Below are 6000 nucleotides of genomic sequence, written 5' to 3'. Positions count from 1 at the left end.
ATTTATAAAGTGCCTTCATATATGCTCTCTCACCTAGTCTTTACAATAGCTGCTTAAGATGGATGAGAATTCCCACTGCCACATTAAGGACGAAAAAAAAAAATAGTGACAGAGACAGTTTAAGAGATCCATTTTTTGGTATATGAGTTAGTGACAAAGCCTTGTCAAGAACCTGGATCAGTGCAATTCAATGACACTTAAAAAATTACCTGATAAGCAAAGAATCTTAATAGACATTATTTCAGGTAGGAATTACAAATGGCCAAACAGACATGAAAAGATGCTCAACATTGTTCATCCTGAGGAAAATGCAAAACAAAACCACAATGACATACCGCTTCATACCTGCTAGATCAAAAAGTCAGACAACAGCAAATGTTGGTGAGGTTGTAGAGAAATCAGAACCCTCATACACTGCTGGTAGAAATATCAAATGGTACAGCCACTTTGGAAAACAGTCTTGAAGTTCCTCAAACTAATCATGGAATTATCATGTGACCTAGAAATGCCACCCCTCAAAGTATACCCCAAAAGAAATGAAAACATGTTTATACCAAAAACTAGTACATGACTGTTCATAGCAGCATTATTCAGAATAGCCATAAGTTGGAAACAATCAAAATCTCTGTCGGTGGAAAAACAGATAAACAAAATATGGGATAGCCATACAATGGAATATGAATTGGTCATGGGAAGGAATGAAGTACTGAAATATGCTGTAGCATAAGTGAACCTTGAAAATATTGTGCTAAGAAAAGAAGCCAGTCACAAAAGTCTTCACACTATGATTCCACTCATATGAAAGTCCAGAATAGGGAAATCAATAGAGACAGAAAGTAGATTGGTGGTTGCTTGGAGCTGGAAACAGAGTGTGGAGATAAAAGAGTGATTGCTAAAAGTGTATGGGATTCTTTTTGAGGTGATAAATTGTTCTAAAATTGACTGTGGTGATGGTTGTTTGGTGAATATACTAAAAACTATTAAATTGTACACTTTTCTGGGGGAGGGGGAGAGCACACACACACATGAGAGTGAGCAGGGGAGAGGGAGGGGGCAGAGAGAGAGGGAGAGAGAGAGAACCCGAAGCGGGCTCCACAATCAGCCAGGAGACTGATTCAGGACTGCATCCCACCACACTGGGATCATGACCTGAGCCGAAACCAACAGTCAGACATTTAACCAACTGAGCCACCTAGGCACCCCAAGTTGTACACTTTAAATCAGTGAATTGTGTGGAATATGAATTATATCGCAATGAAGCTGTTTAAATAAATTAAAATTTTAAAAAAGGTCAGGCCAGACATAAAAAAAATGAATAAAATGGCTGTCTTCTCTTACGAGGTTCAAATCTAGTAGAGGAGAGGAAAGATAATAGCAAATACTCATGTTAAAGCTGTTGCCCTGGACCTAATTCTTAAACCAGGATTTTTTTTTCCCCCACCACATAATATAAGTCATCCAGTTAGGTAGGTCAGGCACTTTTCAAACCAGGGAAGCACTTTACATACTACATGTAAGATCATTTCTTCAATCTAACACCAGACCAAGAGAACAGTAAAAGGAGGAGACACTAGTCATGCACTTAATGAAAAGCTTATCTCAACAATAATCTTGGAACTTTTACATCTGCATCCCACCTTTGCTATAGGCAAGATCTCTCACTCTGAACATTCGGGAAATGTGAATAGCAAGGAGTGACCCACTCAAAAGGGGGATGTGTTTATAGAATGTCAATGATGGCTCAACACTTTTACGTGATAACAATCAGATTTGAAGATTCTTTGTGCCTGACCATACGTTGATGATGAGATTTGTCCATTTAATATGTGGGGGGAGGGGGGAGGAGTAATTCATGTTAGTGATCCCCAATCTTTCCATAGAAAAACTACATTAAGTAAACATGTAAACAAATTTAAAAATATGTAATATGGACTGTAAATGTATATACAGCATTCCCCAAAGAATAGAGATGTAGCTTCCATATCTTTTGACTTGGAAAGTACATAAGACCCATTTTTTTTCTCAGTCTATGAATTTTGAAGTTCATGTTGATTTTAATATTCTACAAGAAAGCCACTACATCTTAAGGACAAAGTTTGGGGGCATCTACTGAATAACTATATGCAAATACAAAACATTCTCTGTCATCTAAATCTATCCTGGTTGGGAAAAAGAGTGCTCCAAGTAAGAAGTTTGATATCTATCTTAATTTGATAGCACTTTCTAAATTGAAATAAATTGTAGAATAAAATACAATAAGCAAAAAACAGAGCTAAAATAAAAAATCCTTTCTTTGATATTTCAGATGTTTCTTTGATATTTTCAGTACCTTGAGACCAGTGTGAACATAAATTATCTTACATAAAAAAAACAAAATGGAATAGCTGAAAGAAGGGAAGTTTAGGATATTTCTCAAACCTTTATTTGGCCTTCTCTGCCTTCTACCTGCTGTGTAACATTGAGCAAGTTGCATAAACTCTATGGGCCTCAAATTTATCATTTCTATAGAGTTTTCTTCTAACCTGGCAAAATTTCATTTACTGTCTTTGCTAGTGATCATCACTTCATAGACTCTCTAGCTATTATATATTATGCAAAGCTGGTCATATGAGGGAGTATGGAATCAAATTGTCTAAGAAGTACATGGTCTCCTAGGAAGATTTTGACTAATATTCCTCTATTTCCTGGGATTCAGAGTTAAGGAGATTTATTGTTATAAACGAAGGTGTCTGTGAGAATTACCAGGAACAAGAAATGATAAGGAGACTCGTGGGGCACCTTGGTGGCTCAGTCAGTTAAGCATTCTCTCGATTTCGTCTCAGGTCATGATCTCACAGTTTGTGAGTTCAAGCCTCGAGTTGAGCTCCTCACCGACAGCTTGGAGACTGTTTGGGATTCTCTCTCTCTCTCTCTCTCTCTCTCTCTCTCTCTCTCTCTCTTTCTCTCTCTCTCTCTCCTCCCCTGCTTGTACAAGCTCCTTCTCTCTCTCAAAATAAATAAACAAACTTAAAAAAAAAAAGGAAATGATAAGGAGACTCATAAGGTAAAATTACATTGAAGAAAAGGGGAAGTAAGATCTAAGTTAGAACAGACATTTTTAACCTGGGGCCTCAGGAATAGAATTCATGTTCATACATTTGAATAGGGAAAAATGCATTTAACTGATTTTAGTATTTCCATTGTAAATATACAATGCGGTTTTATGATTTTGTGACCAATAGAAATCACAGATAATTTTCTCTCATATTATACTTTTTCTAAATATCTTAAAATGAGTAACAATTAATAACACTCATTACTCTTATTTTTAAATTATATTAGTTAGTAGAAATGCCACTGAATCTGTTTCCTTTGTGCAATATAAAGAAGTGTATACATCAGACTTTTGGATTTTATTATATTTTTATTACATATTTATTATATTTTATTATATTTTGATCAACAAATTTCAGTGTAACTAGTTTCCTTAGTAATTCTATGTATTTTATTTTGTACCTTTAAGAAATATTTTGAGAAGAGATCCAGAGGCTTCAGCAAGCTGTTCAAAGTGTCCATAGCACTAAGACATGTTACGAACCCCTGGCTTAAAAGCCTAAACTCTTGGACAGCTACTTTGGGTATGCTGGGGCTCACTCCTCTGGTCCTATAACCCAACTCAGTAGTAGTGTTCTAGGAAATAATACTGAACACAGTCATGCAGGCTATGAGAAACCCATAGAGGAGAGCACAGGGCCCCCCCAACAATAGCCTTAAAAAGGTGGAAAGAACCTTTATGGGAATGAGAAGAACTTTTTCTTTATTAGATACCATGTGGTAGCAAAAAATGTTCCAAACTGCACTTGGGAAGAGAAGCTGAACTGACCGTCCCATTAGATGAAAAAAAGCCCATGGTCTCTTTTGGGAAATAAAACATTAGAGAAGCACCACAAGGCAATCACTGCACTTCATATCAGTGTGGCAGTTGGGTGCCTGAGTAACAACTTAAATATTTTAACTCAGTAGAGAAAGTTATATTTGTGAAATAGAGAAATATATCCAATTGTGGTGGGACCCAATGCAGTGGATAAATAGGCACCTAACTGAGTCGAGAATACAGAAAATGCTGAAAACCTTTTAGCACTTTTGTCTTCCAATGTCCCCCTGTTGTGGATCCACATAAACGGAGAGAGAGACAATTTAAGAGCAGTAGTGGTCCTGTTTCAATCAGTTTTTGCTAACAAAAATAACAAAACTCAAAGTTCTTAATAATAACTGTTATCCCATTTTACATGTATTCAGGAATTAAGATAAAGAAATTATGTCACTTTTCTAAAGCCTCACAGCAAGTTAAGGATCAACCTAGGATGAGGACAGGGCTTACCCATTAGAGAGAGTTGTCTCCAGTCATTTACACTAATCCTAATCTCCAGCCTGTTCTCTTTGTGGTTAAACCCTGTCAGGAGAGACTTTTCTAAAAGCTGTTATGACATTTAAGGTCACACTACTTTGGGCCTTGTTTCCATATACGCCTGATCTTTGGTCTTTCCATGTGTCATAGTTTGAGCTCGACACTCAGTTTTGCTCAAGCCGCAGAGATCCTGACGATGAGCCCTTACTGACTAGAATATTAAGAGCAAATAGCAATAGTGTAGTTTAACTGTTGGGAATTCTTATATATCCATAAATGCAGTTTATTAGGGTAAGGTTGTCCCTATCTCCCTCCCTCACACCACCTGGACTGCCTTCTGAGTTTTCTTCCTCCTTCAAAATTTCTTCTAATTTAATTAACTCAACTGATATTTATGGATTGTCCACTGTGTGCTTGGCACAGTATTGACTCTGGAAAACAAATAATGGGCTAAGGAGACAATAGCTTTTGTCCTCAGGGAGCAACAGGGCCATGGGGGAGATAGCCATTTTTAAAATGTAATAAAAAAAAACAAACACTACGGAAACATAGCACACACAACCCACTATAAGAAGTGCCATGAAAGAGAAGATCACAATTTAATGAGATCTACTGGTGAGAACCTGGGCTCAAATGGGAGATTGAGGAAGGCTTTGTTGAGAAAGTAACTTTTTATCTGAGAACTGAAGGCTGATAAGTGTGAGGTATGGGGAAAAAATATATGAAAACGATGTTCCATTTAGAGCAGTTTGAGCAAAGAGCTAAAAGAAAAAAATAACTATTTTCCCAGATTGTATGTGATTCAGCTTATTTCAGTGCAAAGGTTCAGAAGACGGGCAACAGTTCTGAACTCCTCAATGGCCAATACTCCAATATAGCTACTATATTATCATTTTTAAGTAGTTTAAAGCCACATTGCTTTATGGTATTGTTTAGCTCTTCTCACAATTTATACTTTGTTACTTGGTTTTTTACAACCTGGTGTGTAGTTTATCAACATAAATACTTTGCATTAATGATTTGCTTGAGTTCTCATGAATGCTCTTTGGGCCTCTCAAAAACCAGAAATCAAAGTGTGGAATAGACACATATATTCCCATAGCTAAGTATATGAACCCACTCCTGGTACCAGCCTATAAGGAACAATGGACATGGCCACTTCCCAAATCTTTGGATTGTAGATTTATAAAATGTCAAAATCACTTAGTCCTAATATCTCATGTTCTCTTGTAGACAAACAGAGCAGAAAAACAAAAACAAAACAAAAAATAAACTTGCTGCTTTCTTTTGTAAACATTTGTTGTGACATACCATTTGGCCTAGCAGTCATTTGCACTTATATTCTGAATAGAATCTTTTGACAATGGGACTCACCAAAGGAATTTTATTTTACTGCTAGCCCTAAGTTCTCAAAGTTCTCGATACTGCTACAAGAACAATTTCAGGATAGAGTCAAGAACTATCATGGTATTTTTTAATTGCTTGCCATCTTATGCTAATCCTTCTATCTGTATTATTAATAAAGCCTATTTTTTTAAATTTTTAAAACGTTTATTCATTTTTGAGAGACAGAGAGAGACGGAGCATGAGCGGGGGAGGGGCAGAGAGAGGGA

Source organism: Puma concolor, chromosome B2 (assembly GCF_028749965.1).
Source record: "Puma concolor isolate L17-30 chromosome B2, mPumCon1.1.hap2, whole genome shotgun sequence".
NCBI lineage: Eukaryota > Metazoa > Chordata > Mammalia > Carnivora > Felidae > Puma > Puma concolor.
Note: the sequence above shows the minus strand (reverse complement) of the source record.